Genomic DNA, 18,829 nt, shown 5'->3' on the forward strand with positions numbered 1-18,829 from the left:
TCTGTTTTGTTTCCATCCTAGTACTATATCCAGGAATTAAAAGATAATAGAACATAGTATTAAGAGGGTGGTAGATATGTAATAATACAATTATAATTAAATTATAAAAAGTAATAATAAAATATTGAAAAACATTATAAGTGAGGGCAAAAAATACTTACTATTATCTACATTCTATGTACCAAGAACTACACAGATCACTTTGTAATCTGTACATCTTTTATTTAATCAGTAATACAACTCAATACCATTGATATTATTGCTTTTATGCTTGAGGACAAGTAATTGAGACTCAGAGAACTTTAAAAATTGAAATATGATTCTTGACTATCAATGGCTGAATCCAAATTGAGTCACTCCAAAGCTCATGTTTTTTTCATTATTCATGAAAGTTAAGTAGGCCTAGACTGTTTACAAAAGATTTGTCACAAAAGATGATGTGTGAGATCATGTGTGATCCAGGCCTTGAGGATAACTAGGATTTTGCCAGATGGTTAAGACGTTGAAGGACATTCCAGGACATGGGAACAGCTTATGCAAATGAAGTAAGTGATATATTTGTGGATCACTGAATTCTGTGTAGTTTGAGCTATGGTCTGAAGTGAACTTGTGAAGAGCTCTGTAAGGACTTGGCAGGGCATGCCAAATGTGGCTGAGGTTGTTTTGTTTTGTTATAAGAATGAGAGTGAAAGGAATTTTTTTTTTTTTGGCGGTACGCGAGCCTCTTACTGTTGCGGCCTCTCCCGTTGCGGAGCACAGGCTCCGGACGCGCAGGCTCAGTGGCCACGGCTCACGGGCCCCGCCGCTCCGCACGCAGCATGCGGGATCCTCCTGGACTGGGGCACGAACCCGTGTCCCCTGCATCGCCAGGCGGACTCTCAACCACTGCGCCACCAGGGAAGCCCAGTGAAAGGAATTTTTTAAAGAACTTCAGAATGAATAAAGACCAAGCTTACGGAAAGTCAAGAAGCAATATCATCCATTAAGTAACTATTAAAATAGACTAGAATTAGGTCAGAAAAGGAAAAGATAGAGTGATATAGATTCATTAAAACATGTTTCTTTCACCAGAGGTAGTTTGAGAATTACTTATCTGGAGGATTTAGTTCCTGATTGGATGTGGGTATTGAAGGAAGAGATTTCAGATGCTGAGGTTCCTACCCATGGTGCTGTATGAATCTTATCATTATAACAATATGAATTTAAGAAGGATGTGAAGGGAAGATAGACTTATTAAATCAGTTTGAGTCATGCTTTGTGACCACCATGCAGCATGTATAAAGTAAAAAGAGAAGTAGAATAAGAGTAGACCCTGAAGAACATAAATGTTTAAGCTATAGGCAAAGGCGGAGAAATTATCAAGAGAGACTAAGAAAAGCAGGAAGAAAGAAGGAGAGATTTCCTTAAAGTAAAGGATAGTTTCTCTTTCTTTGCTCACAGCTTAAACCTTTATGTTCTCCAGTGTTTACTCTTCTTCCACTTAATGGGTATAAAGTTTCAGTTATGTTTGATGAATAAGTTCTGTAGCTCTGCTGTACAATATTGTACCTACAATTAACAACATGATACTGTGCGCTTCAAGATTTAAGAGGGTAGGTCTTATGTTAAGTATAACAAAACAAACAAGCAAAGGAACACAGGAAATTTGTGAGGTACTCCATATGTCTATTGCCTTGGTTGTGGTGATGGTTTCATGGGTGTTTGCCTATATCCAAACACATCAAACTGGAAACGTTAAATATGTCCAGTTCTTTGTATATCAGTTTTTCTTCACTAAAGCTGCTAAAAAATATTTTCCAATAGAGATGGTCAACAATATCACATACTATAGGCCGTCAAAAGAATGAGAATCAGGGGCTTCCCTGGTGGCGCAGTGGTTGAGAGTCTGCCTGCCAATGCAGGGGACACGGGTTCGAGCCCTGGTCTGGGAGGATCCCACATGCCGCAGAGCAACTGGGCCCGTGAGCCACAATTACTGAGCCTGCACATCTGGAGCCTGTGCTCCGCAACAAGAGAGGCCGCGATAGTGAGAGGCCCGCGCACTGTGATGAAGAGTGGCCCACACTTGCCACAACTAGAGAAAGCCCTCGCACAGAAACGAAGACCCAACACAGCCATAAATAAATAAAATTAAAAAAAAAAAAAAAAAAGAATGAGAATCAAAAGGGATCACTGGGTTTAGCAAAATGTAGTAAAGATTCCCATATGAATATGGAAAAGAGAGAAATTTAGTGAACATGTTTAAGAAATGGAGTGAAGGCAGAACCTTCATATTATATGATGAAAGGTGAATCAGATTTGTGGAAATAAAGGCAGATAACTGACTCATATCAAAAGATTTGCATGGTAAAAGCAAAGAGCAAATAGAATAGTAGGTTTAGAAAGAAGGACAATACATTAGAAAGATTTTTACTATTTGTTTATTTTATTTCATGCTGGGAAAGATTTAAACAAGTTTGACATCTTCAAAGAAGAAACCAAAGGTAAATGAAAAAGAGGGAAAGCAGAGGGGAGGAAGAATTGCGGGAGGGAAAAAAAAGAGAGGGAGGGTTGGAGATCAATGAAATGTGAGAAAAATTAAGCTAAGAATTAAACTCTCAGCTAAGGCATTGTGGGATGGGAGTCAGAATCAGATGAAAAGATTGTTCAGGAAAAAAGGTAAAGGAAGGAAATTTCTTGCTCTAAGCCCAGAGGGAAGAACATAAATATTGAATTGATTCTGAGGGCAGAGAGAAAAGTGAGTTGAAGGAACTCTGATGATCTATATTTTCCTCAACTCTTTGAAAGATGGTCATCTGCAAAGCTGGAGATAGAGTAGGAGTTTGAGGAGAATGTAACTGAAACAGTCATGATGAAGAATGAGAGAGGGAGAGGTTCAGGGACAAATATGGTCCAGCCTTATGAACAGTCCAGGTGAAGAGAGACAGTACTAGTTCCTTGGGTGTTCACCCTTAGACACAGGCCAGATAGTTTTTATTTGCTAGCTCAGGAACAGTGATCTTGATCACGAAATACTGAGTTAAACATTCACCAGAAGAAAAAGGTCACGTCTTCCTGTTACTTCTCACTTGATTAATAATCAAAATAAATCCACAAGATACCAGTAGCCCATCTCCATATGGTTTTCGTTACATGCTTTGATGCACTCATGAAGAATTTAGTATATGCCAATGTCATTTTACATAGAAAATATCTCTTACTTTTAACACATCTTGTACAACTGGTCACCACATCCCGCAGGCTCCTGCCTCTTTCCCACCTCCTCTGTTTGCACACACACCTTCCTGATCAACCACATTGGGCTTTTCGGTTTTTCACTTTCATTTCTTATAATCCTGCCTAAAATCCTCTTCACACACTTTGCCACACTGCCTCCTTCTCTTCACCTTTCAGATCTCTGCTCAAATGTCACTTTCACCAAGAGAGTTCTCTGAGCATTCCAGCTGAAATAGCACCATCCTTGAATACACTCACACCTCACCTGTATTACATTTCACCCTCCTATTTCATTTTAGCATCTTTTTATAACACTCTGAAATCACATTATATTAAACCACACTTATTATTATATTTAAATTTTTTTTTTTTTTTTTGCTTAAAGTTAATTTCCTGAAGACAGGGAGTTTGAACATTCTCTTTACTATAATATTAGTGAGTCCCTAGAATAATGCTTCACAAATAATATAGTTCAAAAAAACATCTTTCAATTGCCTGAGAATGTGCCTCTGACCTGACTGTGGGGTCAGCTCAATCCCAAAAGTAATAATGAAAGAAGAGGAAGAGGAAGAAGAGATAGAGGAATAACACTTAGTGACAGACTGCTGTTTCAGGCATGGTTTTTTGTAAGATTTCTACACATATACCGGGAATAATCATCTACAGCACCAATCTCCAAAAGCTTTAGGAAGGAGACAAGCAGGTTAAAAATGGGTATACTTTGTATATTACAGGGAAAAAGTTTAATAAAAACAAGTAAGTCATAAAATGTTTAAAGAAAAGCCATCTGCAAATGTGCATTTTGAATTTTTTTATCCTCCAAGGAAGTCAAAATGAATTAATTACACCTGCCATTTAAATTTCACTACATTCTACCATCAACTCTTTGGAGGAAGTGGTAGAGAAGTTCCAAATTATCTTCATCAAATAAAGTGTTGTCTATTTATTAGGACACATCATTTCTTATGTATTAGTAATTTATTACCTTCAAACTAAGCTATTTATGATAAGAATAGACAAAGTTTGACTTAGTAGGGTAAAACAATAAGTATCATATGATATCACTCAGATGTGGAATCTAATTTTTAAAAAATGATACAAATGAACTTATTCACAAACCAGAAACAGACTTACAGATATCAAAAACAAACTTATGGTTACCGAAGGGGAAACATGGGGTGGGGAGGGATAAATCAGGAGCTTGGGATGAACATACACACACTACTATATATAAGATAGGTAATCATCAAGGACCTACTGCATAGCACAGGGAACTCTACTCAATATTCTGTGATAACCTATATGAAAAAGAATCTAAAAAAGAATGAATATATGTATATGTATAACTGAATCATTTTGCTGTACACCTGAAACTAACACAACATTGTAAATCAACTATACTCCAATAAAATTTTTAAAAATCTTCCTAATTTGTCATGATAGTAAGATTTAGTGGGATTTAGTTTCTTGTCCCTTTTATTGCCCCCATAAAGCAACTTTTCTACATTAAAAATTAAATGCAACTTTTTTCCTTTAGCAAACTTGAGTCTTCTTGTATGGTATAGCAGAAGTATAGCATATAAATTCTGATAAGCTCTTGAAGTTTGGAAAAAAGTATCCAACTGTGCATTTTGCCTAATGTCATGACTGGGACACTTCAGCCAAACTAAGATCTTATTGACCTTGGCAGTATTACAGAAGAAAATAGCCTTTGAAAGCAGCCTGCAATGCATTTTCCATAAACAGGTATTTAGCTCAATATCCATTTTGCATATACTGCATATTGCATATCATTCTCTGTGTTCAAAGAAGAAGAATAGAATCTATTTTTTCTAATATTTTAAACTCCATTTAGCTGGGACCTACTGATAACACAATGTAAAATATCCTGTATTTTCTGATATCCTTGTACCTTTCATTTTGTTCTGTTTCAGTTCCTATCAATCTCACTGTTTTTCCTAAAACAAAATGCTTCTTATTATGTCATACAGTGAATATATACATGGACAATAAATATAAAAATTAAAATAAGTCATAGTACTGATATTCTTGACCCAGGACAATAGATGCTGCATTTAACCTCCAAGTTTCCTTATCCAAATCATGGGAACAATCATTGCTATTACCTAGTTGAAATTTATGAGGAAGGAGGCAGGTAGATTAAACAGATGGGTTCACAATTTAACTAATGGATCAATTTGAATTTTAAAAACTTAACATATTTTATACTATAGAAATATGGAGTAAATAGTTCTAAGTAAAAACTATTTTAAATGTTTAAAAGTAAAACCACTGATAAGCACATATAACAATATAGAAAGTTTTAAATTACAAAATGTATATGCATATATTCCCTTCAAAGAAGATATTCTGAACATCACTGATAATGTTGGCATTTGACCTAAAATTGTGGATTCAAAATAATCTCAAAGAGCTCTTAGTGCATTTTCAATATAACCTAAAATGTATATAAAGCTTTACAAAGACTTCTGCATACCTCATTTCATTTGATCCTTGCAAGGACACTGTTAGTTGGGACATATTTTTAGACAGTGTTCTAGAAGTCACTTGTTCAAATAGTCAAAGGAGTTAGAATTAGGTTCTAAGACAGCTGACTTTTTAATTCATTATTTTATTTGTATGATCATTCATGTATTGAAAAATTACAAATGAATACCTATTATGTACCAGATATATACATTGTGTTGAACATGACATATTCTACATCCAATTCTTGCTCTTACACAAATTAATATACTTCATATTTTAGAATGAACATTATGATGATATGCTATAAAGAAAAAGAGAAAGCTGAATATTTATTGAAAAAAAATCCAGCATAGTCTAGGTCAGCAAAGGCCACCCTGATGAAATAACTGTGTTTATTCTATGCCTGATATATTGGATTCTAACAGCTTTCCCAATCTCAGGTATTGTATTTTATTGTGTGCCAAGGTTTTCAAGCCATCAGTCTTATTTTGGCTTCAGAAAATGATGAGGTTCTTGTTACCTGACTGTAAAAACAAATCTCTTTGTAAAAATATCTCAGAACACAACATCTCATTTGTGCATAGGCTCCCCTTTGACTAAATAAATTCCCCTTCCAATAAGAGGACTATTTGAAACATGAAAATTTGAACGTAGGGTTAAATTGCAAGTAATTTTCTGAGATTGTAATGAGATAAACATATTTCCGGCAGAGGACAGCTCAAGCTGCTTCACTATTACTAAAATTAAGATGTGTATGAGAGTAAAATAGAAGTTTGGAATGGGACAGTAGGAATGGACCCAAATTGTATGTGTAATATTTAAAAAATAGGTACAAGTTCAAAATGTACTGGAGAGTCGTCTGATTTTCCATATACATTGTTGGGGAGGAAGAAAAATTTCTCTACCCTTCTAGGTTCTTCTGGCTGGCATAAGAATTAAATTGGCATGAGACCTATTAACAGGAGAAAATCAAAAAAGTTTAATTACATGTATGCATGGAAGACACCCAAGAGAATTGAGTAACTCATGAAAATGGCCCAAGTCTTTACCATAAATACCATCTTCAGAGGAAAGCAAAAGAAGATGTTGGGAGTAGGAGTTTGGGACTTTAGAGGACAGGAAAGCAATTGACATGGAGAAGGAAAAGCGAATATTTGGTAAACAAACGTTTGTTGGGCCTTGCAGAGACAATTGGACACAGAATGAATTCTGACCTCTACGAGTTCCCCACCACCACACAAGCCCATATTCACTGCAGATTTCTCTGGTGATAACTCTGCTTCTATAACAGGCCCTCCATCTAAATTCTTCAAGCAGTTGGTAGGGGTGGGGGGAGATCAAAGTTTCTTCCAGAGCCTTTTGCGCAATGATTGTTTTCAGTTCAAAATAATCTGCGCGCTAAAGAGACCCTTTTTTTTTTTTTTTTTTTTTTTCCTCTGGCCTTGCACTGTTGTGGCCTCTCCCATTGTGGAGCACAGGCTCCGGACGCGCAGGCTCAGTGGCCATGGTTTACGGGCCCAGCCGCTCCGCGGCATGTGGGATATTCCCAGACCGGGGCACGAACCCGTGTCCCCTGCATCAGCAGGCGGACTCTCAACCACTGCGCCACCAGGGAAGCCCTAAGGAGACATTTTGTGGTGGCAAGTTTTGCTCCCCTGCAATGTGAACTAATCAAGGTACATCTAATCAGATCAAAATGATACTTGCAGTACTAAAAGGACAAGACACCAAGGTATGGCAAGTTTGGGTTCTAATCCCAGCCCCCCCATTTAATAATTGAGTCAGATCACTAAGGCTCAGCTTCCTCATCTATAGAATGGAGATGATAGCTTATAAGGTTAAGAAATTTTCATGGCATAATGTGATTTTTGTGGCACTCTGTTTAAAATAATATATGAAGCATTAATAGAAATATTACTGACAACAATAGCTTGGAGATAGGTTATAATAAACTTTTTTTGAAGACTCAAAATTACAAATAGCAGAGGTTTTAAAATTTTAAATTTCTCCAATGTATATATTCTTTTCGTCTGTGGGACCTTAATAATAGTTTAGTCTTCATTAAAGTACCGGAAAAATTTCTATCAACTTGAGTATTGCATCCTAGGAACATCTCATTTAAAGTATTACAAACTGTCATTCATTTTTTCCTAATCTCTTATATGTTGGTTGATGTGGACCATTGCCAAGTCATCTTATATTCCAAAATTCTTAAAATATCTCAATCCCCATGTAATTTCTCAAACTACATTAGTCTGATTATCCTAATGTGCAACTCTATAAGTATCGGAACTATGAACTATTCATTATGAGAACCCCGCTCGTGGCAACTATATAAACGCACTTTAAAACTATCAGAATTGCAGACTGGTGCATTGGCAGAGGACAATTTCCCACTTCCAATGTGGAAGAAAATTTCCCCTAGCAGTCTCTTTTTGCTATTGATGATGACTGATTTTGAAGGAATAGAGTATTACAAAAATCAAATGTTTTAGTGTGACGAGCATATAACTTCTGAAAATGAAAAAAAGAGGAAAAAATAAAATATATTGGTCTCTAGTCTATTACATCATATGTCCTATCTCAAAAATCAGGCAAAATATAATAATATGTGCATGTAAAAAAAGCACTTCCATATATTTATATTTCATTTGGAGGCGGAAAAAGCATATAAAGAGAGCACATAGACTATCAAATTAAGATGACATAGAGTTGAAATAGAAAATGGAAACTTTTCTCTTCAGATTCTTGCTTATTTCCTCCAAAGTATTCTTCTGGTTTGTTCAGATTTTAAGTGATTTTAGTAATGCACCTTACTCACTTCCTTTAGGTGATGATTCAGTGGGCTAGTATATTTTATTGTCTGGAAAGTAACATTGGAACTTAATTTGTTCCCTCTGTAATTTGAATTACTTGTTTATAGTTTATTAGTTCACCCTATGTGATGCATCTGAGCAAAGACTGTGTCTTATACCTGGGTTTAGTGAGTATTCAGTAAACTATTATTTGTTATTATTTCTTTAAGTTGAAGGAGGTATATTTGATATCATTTAATGAAATTTTAAATCAAAAATAACATGCAAACAGACGAAGAGGCTTCTGTGGATTCCAACAGTAACTACTCTTGCAGGATCTGTTGCTGTAGCCTTTTCAATTATACAAAAAACACCCTGTCTCCATTCTCTGTCAGATTCTGGAGTCTGCTCTAGGAATTTTCAGGCATTGTAAAACTCTGCTGAATCAGTTAACATTCTGCTTCAGTTTCTCCTTAAAGCACTTATTTTGTTTACTTTGCAGTCTTTGGATGCTTCAGCAGCTTTGATGCCCTTATGTCACTATCCATCTCCAAGCTAGGCCCTGCCCAAGGCAGACCCATTGCAGTAAGTACCATTTCTATGCAGACGAAATAGTTGCTTTCCAGGCTCCTTTGTTCACGACTCAACTCACTTTGTCAGTGAGTGTCGAATATTGCTTCTAGGAACTGATGATGAACTGTTTAAGAAACCTGATTGAATATCTACCTTGAGTATCTATTTTGAGACTACATTTTATAACCATACGATTTATTGCATGCTAACATTTCTCCAAAAAACATGAATTGGATTCTGTACCTGATTGGGAACACAATTATGTGATCAAATGTCTACATAATTGAATCTTAAAATAAATGTGAAATTCCTACTTCATTTCCACAATCCTGACTAAGCTCCTTACATTTTTGGATATAATTAAATTCTAGACCTATTTTTTTTTTCCAGAGAACTGAGATCTGAGAAGTTCATATTCTATTTCTTAGAAATAAAATGATGGTCTTATGTTTTCTTTTCTTATGAAAAGGCAGTGTTGATGTTGACTAAGCTTAGAACTGGGTCTAGGATGTGTTATGCTGTCTGAGGCATGTGGTTCTGAATAAAAAATGATGATGGACAGTCCAGTCTAGTTTGTGATCATCCAGATGTCTATTTGTGAGTTGGTCCCAACCAGGAAGGATCCCAGGTATCTGTGCTGAAATTGTCCAGTTTACTGAACTCCCTAGAGTTCAGTAATTGGGCTCCCTAGACCATGGTGGTGCAATTAATAAGCCATTCCCCTGGTAGAATAAGGACTGGCACTTAATACAAAGCAGGGCTGTAAAATTACCTCTTTCCAGATAAAGTACATCTATTTCCTTTATTCAGCCTCTCAGAAAACCAGATCTTAGAAAGCCTTAGTCATGGCTAGCTTCCAAATCTTGACCACTTTTTACAGACCCTTTCCCTTCCTAAAAGTTTCTCTTTTTTTCATCTATTTTGGAATACATGAACACTTCATTAAAACAATTTTTTCTTTTTGCTTTTTGAGTGCGTTTGGAGGTAGAATCTTTTAATTCTTTTGTCAGTATTATCTTTGAATCTTTTCATGATTATACTATGTGTAAATCATAGTTATCCCAGATGCTTTATTACTCTGCACAAACGAACTATGTATCTACTTAGGAATATGTGACAAATTCAAATCTCTTTCTACTGGCTTGAGATTTATAGAGCTCCTTTCTTTTCCAATCTATTTCTTAATGATCTCTTCTTTATATGTATAAGTCTTTCCTATTTCTGTAAAGTTCTCCCACATTCAGTATTTATATTTACCACCAGCTCCTTAATAATTAGTAATCTAATGATTTTCTATACCATAGGACTTTCTAAAGTCATAATATAACATGTTACAAATATAGTGGGCATTTTGAAACACCTTTTTTTCTCTTACTCTTCAATATATCAATTTGGTAACTGCCATAGATTCCACTACCATATATATATTTTTTCAGTCATTGCATCAAATATCTCAGAAAGGCAAGTGTTTTCTCTCAAGACTTGTGTTTGTTAGTTTTGCAATAAAAATGAAAGATTATTTGTGAAAAACGATTTTCCAAAATGTATCAGTAGTTGGAAACATACCATTATTTTCAACAAGTATATTTCAGTTACTTTATTTTCCTAAGCAAATAATGAGAAATACAGTTAAATATGTATCCACAATGAAGCAGAGTTAGAAAGAGCCTGAATTCTCAGTAACAGTAATGTGTAATTATACTATGAATCCATAAGATAGGGTATTATGTAACTGATAAAAATACTTTCAAATAATGTTATTTTAAAAGGATCAGAATTGTAAATACAGTGTATCTCAACTACAAAAATGTATCAGAAGCCTTCAGAAAGAAGAGTACTGGAGTGTTAACAATGAGTAGATCTAAGTAGTAAGATCTAGAGGTTTCTAATATCATTTTTATCTGTTTATTTCCAAACTTTCTACAGGAATATATTATGCTAATAAGTACAGAACAAATCTATCTCCAGAGACAGAGAAAACTCGACCTGTTTTGTTAAGAATAAAAATCTATCAGTCAGGTCTTCTCAATATCTGTTCTCATGTGGGAGATAGTATCTTTTAAAATACACCTATTTGTACAAGTAACTATACCAGAGGCATTAACTCTAGTATTCCCTATTCCAAAGTCACTCCCTGGGGATGAATTAAACAGAAAGAAAGACTCCTGAACTGTTACAAAGTGTCAGGTGCCATTTAGTGCACCATCACTAAAACACTGAATGAATCCCAGAGGCCCTTGATCAAGGCAGCACATAAGCCATCAACTCCACAGGCATCTACTAAAAAGCATCCCTGTGCACACTTAAACATGCTCAGGAAACTTCTCTGACAGCAACTCATTAGGCTACATATGTGACCGAGGATCAATTCTCCTAACCGATAGCAAAAATTAAGGAGGGACAAAAGAAGTTACTTCCCCTTTGTATTCACTTGGTAAAACAAACCTCAAAGAATATAGTCTGGACCACTTTACCCCTAACATATTGCCTCAGTGTAAGCTTCTTTTTTTTTTTTTCACATATTGATTCTAACATTATAAAACCTCAGATTTTCACACGATTTTACAATTAGACATCTGGGTCTCACATATTAAGTCCATAAGAACCACATGGAGATATCGTTAAAGTGAATTTTCTTGACTCCACTCTGAGAAACTTTGATTTGATGGTAGGAATTTATATTGTAAATAACTGGTGTAAGCTGTAAATACCAGGTGTAACTATATTGTAAATCACAGGTGTAACTGAGATTCAAGTGGTCCATGAAGCATATTTTGTGGGCTTGAAAAATGATTCTCATACCTGTAACATCCTTTGACAATACAGTTAACAACTATAAGTTGCAAAGAAGGCAGAAAAGAATAATCATTGCCAAGTTTAAGTTTACATATACATCTTTATACCAATTTTGTAACTCTGGGTGACTTCCACACCTTATTTCTTGTCCACATCAGTCCACTTGGAGAAAATAAAATTAAAAAACAAACAGCAAACAAAAAACAGAATCACCATGGTAGATCAGGCAAATGCAGCCAACATTAACAGCTTCAGTAGACCTCACAACTTTAACATCAGAAGTATTAAATGATTTTGAAGAGGGAGGAAGAAGCTGAATTGGTTCCTAACATGTTCTAAAGCAGAGGAAATTGACCCATTAGGCACAGTGCCGAGGGCCCACACTAAGTTTAACAGCCCACAAGCTGTTTTCATTTATTTTGAACTCAGAAGAAAACTTAAACTTTTAAGTAGAGGAAACTGTTTTAATATATATCATTAAATATCTGTCTTTATACCAATACAAATATAACATATACTTTTAATATATTTTTTAATGGAGAAGGGGGACTGCAAAGGCAAAAGTGCTGAGGGCTCACGAAAGTCATAAAGCAGCTCTGGTCCAAAGTTGTCTGTTATAATTGTCCTGATTTTTAAACTAATATATGTTCACCACCGATCATTTTTTCTCTCCTTTCTCTACCTTATACAGTGGAAAATGAGTGACTTTGCATTTTTCACTAAAGTATCTGTCAAATTCATCAGGAGAAAATATATGGGTTTCTAGCAAAGCATCACATCCCAAAGATGTCTTCAGGAAATGCTTACTGACTGACTGACATCAATAAAACCTGCTCAAGAATTCACAGCCTTACGGATTCTGCTTGGGAAGCATGCTCAGCTTGTGCCATGCAAGTAAGAAAGTTTTGATTTATCCCCTGTGTTTGGTGAATTGTTTATGTTCTTAATGTTTTTAGATCTTTCTTAGTATTGGTTCTGCTTGATGAATTCCATTAAAGGCAAATCTGAATAAAATACCAACATTTTCTGAATATCCATTTTGTTTGTTCAACTTCTTTGTCCAGAAAATGAAAGAGGCATTTGAGAAAACCTTACTTGTTTTTCTCTCAAGAGTCCTGAATTCAGGTCTGTCTCATACTGAACCGGTCATATCATTTGAAAATTTTAAATACTTCTGGCCAATGAATTCTACTTCTTAGAATCTAGGTCAAAATACTCATTGAAAACAACTAAAACTGAATTACAAGAAGATATCCACAAATAGTCATAAGCAACCAGAAATGCAATAAAAACAATATTCCTATGTTAATAATGATGGCAGTAATTACATAAGTCATGCATTTGCATGTTCATATTTTTTCCACTCCACATATTTGTAGTGTTGCCTGGAAGGAATTTGGGATGATGACAGAATAGAAGTTTGTTATCCTGGGATTCTAAGTAAATTGGCTGCGGTCTGAAGCAACTGGAGTAGCCTGCTGCTAAGTTATCTCTCCTGGTGACATTTCAACTTCTATAAGAATTAAGACAGTCCCAAAGTTAGCAATGAAAGTGAAAAAAGAAGTCAACATATTCACTAGATTGTTTATTATGTAATAATAATAAATTGCAATTTTTAAAACTGCATAATTATAAACAATATATAAGCTGAAAATGGGCAAATAAAAATATATTTAGTCTTCTATATGTAGTATGATTACAACCAGATTTTAACAATGCAAATTAGCTATTCAAAGATTTTTGGAAAATATAGAAAGTACCCTTAGGTAAATATTTAGGAACTTTTTATTCCTTTTTATTTTCATGTTTTCCAAGTGTATATATAGTGGAATTTTAATGTAGGAAATAGAGCCAAGATCAAAATAAATAATGGTGTGAGCATTAATTGAGAAAGGTAAATATAAATGTACAATAAAATAGAAGATTCTAATATTAATAAGGAATAAAGAAAAGTATAAACTATTTTAGTTACCTTAAAATTTGTCAGTGGGATATCTAAAAGCCATTGTTAATTAAGAATTAATGTATGATGAATTAAAATTGGTCATTTCCAATGGTACAACACTGCCTCTATACTTATTTTAAATTCTCTATCTTCTGTTTGCTTTAGGCAAACTTTTACACTGTCGTGTTGTTTGTTGAGAAGCCATCATTTGATATATCTATCTACCCTCAAGTAACTCTCAGTCATTCATAAGAATTATTAATGATACCAGTTCCTCTTGCTTCCCTTATATTAAAAGGGTACCTGCCTTCCTCTGAGGAGAAGTACTTGCCATTACAGAAGTCTGGGAAGTAAATAGAATAGACAATTCCATAGCCACTTGTATGTTGAGAAAAAGTTGTGATTTCAGTACATTGAACAATGGTCTCTTTTAGTCCTCAGGTTCTTCTCCCTGCTTCAAATACCTAGGCTTTCTCTTCCTCAATAACCTCACTACCCTGACTGACATTTAATTCACTCCTTGCCAATTCTCTGCTCTCAAAAGCCTACAAACCAAACATCTTTGTTTGTGCTTCCAAACGGTCAAGCTCAGCTGACTGACACCACTATACATGTGTGTTAAATAATTTATCTGGGGCTTCAAAGGGTCTGTCCCAAACTCTCAATACCCTTGTCAATCACTCCTCTAGTAGTAATCCATAATCTTACCCACTTTTTCAAGCTCCCAATCTTTCCCTGGCCCCCTATTCCCTGAAGACAATTTTCCATCATCAAGGTAGTCAAAGATTCCAAGATTTTTCCCTTTTTATGTGGGTCCTTTCTTATGCATAGTATTTATAGCTTTACCTTTATTTTGCCTTCCTACCTTCCTTCCTTAATTCCTTCATACCTCTGAGAAAATCCTGTTTGGAAAAATCTCTTGATTTTTAAATTTTTTTCCTGCTGAATTACTAACTACCTCTGTTGTCCTCTGCCTGTATCCTTGATAAGTCTATAAATATGTTTATCCTTGGCAATTCTTACTCATTATTTTAACTCTTTCCCTTTTTATCTTCTGGTGCACCTCCAAAGACTTATGTGTGGCCTCTAACTTTCTCTCCCTGCATGAAAGAACAGTCTACTATGTATGTCAAATTCATTATATCTACAATTATATTCAAATTATATTCACCCTGTCACTTCACCATTCACCCCAATGCCTGCTAATATTTTTAATCTTGTCTTTGTTGATGTCTCTGCTCAAGATAAAGACTCCCAGGGTCATTTATGAGTTTTTCTTCTACCCCATTAACATATCTAATAGTTTTCCAAGTCCAGTAGATTCTGTACACCCAATATCTTTTCCATATGTTCATGGGCTTTTTTGTTTGTTTTAACCTCTTAAAATCCATATTAATATTCTTGTAGAGTATTAACATAAACTAATGGATATCCCTTCTTTCCTCATTTCTGATTATATAGACTATTAGAAAAAAATGTAATTTTAATTAATTAAAAAGATGTCAATGACTCTCATTACCTATCGGATTTTAGCTTGTCTATAATATTACCTCAACTTTGAAATTTCATACTTACATGTAACTATTATTTTACCATTTGATACCTGAATGCTGGGAAGTTATGTATACCATCACAAGGTAGTACCTAATAAAGCAGAGGGAATAGATTAATTTTAAGTGTATGTCTACCTTATGCCAAACCAGAGCTAGCTGATCCATATTCATTTCTAGACTTGTTCCCCACACAATAGCACATGAAAGTTTTATCCATATTTTATAGAGGAGGACCTAGGATAGAGAGATATTTAGGAACTTACATAAGTACACAGAGATTTCATGTCCATTCCTACTTTCATGCCATCTTAGTCATGGCTTTTCCCTGCTTTACAACTGCATTACAGTGACCTTGATGGTTTATTAATATGATCGAATCCCAGTCAGAAGGGAGCTCTGAAAGCAAGGATCCTGCATTTTATTTTCTTTAACCAACATACCTGACAAAAGGCTTGGCACATAAAGATATGTAAAAAATATGTATTTTTTAAATGAACTGGTTATATGCAGATTTTTTAAACTGACAACTTAAATCTTAAAGACAATCTTAAATCTTTTAAGAGTTAGTGAAATTATAAAGAAATAAAAAATAAATACATCCAATAATTATTTAAGTGCCTACTGCCCACTTAGCACTAGTGAAGATACACTAATAAAGGAGAAAAAAATCCTTCATAAAACTTAGGTTATAACTGGGAGAAATACAAAAATAAGAAGAAAATACAAAGAAAATGTGATTATTCACATTAATTATTCAGCCATAAAAAAGGAAGGAAATCCTGCCATTTGTGACAACATGGATGGAACTTAAGGGCATTATGTTAAGTGAAATAAGTCAAAGAGAGAAAGATAAATACTGCATAATATTGCCTATAAGTGGAATCTTAAAACAAATTTAAAAAACAAAAAAAACCCAAATTCATAGATACAAAGAACAGATTGGAATTTGACAGAGGCAGAGAGTGGGGAGGGTGAGCAAAGTAAGTGAAGGTGATCTAAAGGTACAAACGTTCATTTATAAGATGAATAAGTCCTGGGGAAGTAATGTATGGCATGATGACCAAATATACTAATATTGCATAGTATATTTGAAAGTTGCGAAGGGAGTAGATCTTAAAGTTTTCATTGCAAGAAAAAAATATTAACTGTGTTTGGTGATGGATGTTAAATTAACTAAACTTATTGTGATAACTATTTCTCAAAATATACATGTATTAAATCATTATATTGTACACCTAAAACTAACAAAATACAATGTTATATGTCAATTATGACTCAATAAAAAAGAAAACTTTAAAATGCAATATATATATAAAGTATTAATATGCTGATAAGTGCTATGACATAAAGTTAATTAGAAAAGGGGAAACAATAGGGTATGTGGCCTACGTATTTTTAAGTAGAGCCGACAAAATTTGCTAACATACTGGAACTGGGATGTGTGAGAAAGAAAGGAATTAGGAATTATATCAAAGTTTTTTGCCTGAGTAACTTGAGTTGTCCATTACTATGATGCAGAAGGCTGTAATAAAACTGAGTTTGAGAAGTACCATGAGGTCAGTTGCGTACATGGTACCGTGGTCTGCCTACTAAACATCCAAATGGAAATGCAACTCTGCAGATAAGTGTATAAGCCTAGTGTTCAGGGAAGAGGTCCAGGCTGGAGATATAAATTTAGCAGTCATCACTGCACAGATGGCGTTTAATTTTACAAGACCAGATGAGAATACCAAAGCAGTGAGGAAAGAGAAGGGCAGAAAAGACAAGGGCAAGAAGCCCTGGGGATGCTCAAAGGTGAAGAGGTTGGGCAGATGAGGAAAAATGAACAAAGAGACTGAAAGAAAGTAGTCAGTGAGGGACGAAGTAAACTAGAAAAGAGTGGAATTTTGGAAGAAGGGAAGGGAAAAAAAGGGGAAGGGAAAAAAAGCATTTGAAGAAGAGAAAAAATGATGATCTGCTTCAAATGCTATTGATAATTCAAGTAATATGGGACTGAAAAATGGCAACTGAAATTTACAATGTAATGGTCATCAGTAACCTTTGGAGAGAGCAATTTCAGAAAGTGGTAAAGACAAAAGCCTGAAGGAGGGGTTTAAAGCAAAAATAAAGGAAAAGAAATTGAAGATAGCAAATAGTAAAACCCACAAGATGCTCTGTTTCCAAGGGGAACAGAGAAATGAAGTAGTATAATGGTAGAGATATAGGTCAAGAGAGAAAGAGAAGGAGTTGTACTATTTTTAAAAGGATATGGGGAAATTACAAAACCAATTATCTCCTCATTCTCAGATATTCCATACCTGTTACATTTAAGTTCTTAAATAGCAATAACCAGGTTAACATATACATTAAAAAATAACAGAGAATTATTCTGAGTAATGATACTTTTCTCTGGATCAAATGAATTGCCATATTAAAAATGTAGAGAACTAGTAGGACTATTATGTGTTTAACTTAGGTTTTTAAAAAAAAAAATTGACCAAAAAATATCCATTGATCAAAAAACAAATCATAGTTTAGATATCTATGTGGTCAAAAAATATACAATAAAAAATATTTAAGAATATGTGGTGATAATTCAAAATTAAGTAACCAGGATGTAGGAATGTGTTATAGTAACATACAGCTCAAGTGTTACCGTCTCTCATATTTTGATAAATTAATAATTGGGTTATAAAGAGAAGCAGTGAAAAACCATAGATAATATTTTCTAATCTGATAACAATTTTCAGTATTTTGGTTGTATCTGACCAATTAAAATAACAACAATATATGGCACATTTAAAAGAAGTAATAAATCTTCAAAATAAAACTTTAGTGGAGAAAACAAAACATAGAACTTTGTCCTGTTGCTCCTAATACCCAGTTATCATCCCAGTAGTGGAAGTGAGATTTGGGGGGAGATATTTATTTTTCTAAGCACTGGTTTCTAGAATACAACATTGGGGGACTTTAAGAGATAGTAAACCTCATTCCATATATTTAACTTATTAGTATCCAGTTACTCTGTCACTGGTGAAAATTAACCAGGGTAGGAAAACAAAAATCTTTATTTCCTATCTATAAATTGATGTACGTCAAACACTTAAAGATGACTAAATAAAAATGAAATCTTACAAACAATTTGGTATGACTCCCTTCAACCTCTGTGCTCCATCCTTCCCTTAGTGTGGGCAGAAGTGCTATCATGAAGACATTTGAAAAGGGACTAATATTTTCTCAGATGATCTCTTCAAGTGGGGCCCCAAGGAAAGATCCAAGTTAAAATACTCCATTAGATACTTCCTTGGAGAATAATATGGTTATTCTTGAAATGCTGCAAAGGAAATAACTATAGTAAATCTGATTTAAAGAGGACAATTAAGTTAGAATTATTCAGTTCCAAGAAGTGGCTAAGGAAATGAAGTCTATAAATGTAAAACTTGTTACTAACAAATCACTCCTTTATATCACAAGTGTATGAC

This window comes from Phocoena phocoena, chromosome 18, assembly GCF_963924675.1.
Source record: "Phocoena phocoena chromosome 18, mPhoPho1.1, whole genome shotgun sequence".
Classification (NCBI taxonomy): domain Eukaryota; kingdom Metazoa; phylum Chordata; class Mammalia; order Artiodactyla; family Phocoenidae; genus Phocoena; species Phocoena phocoena.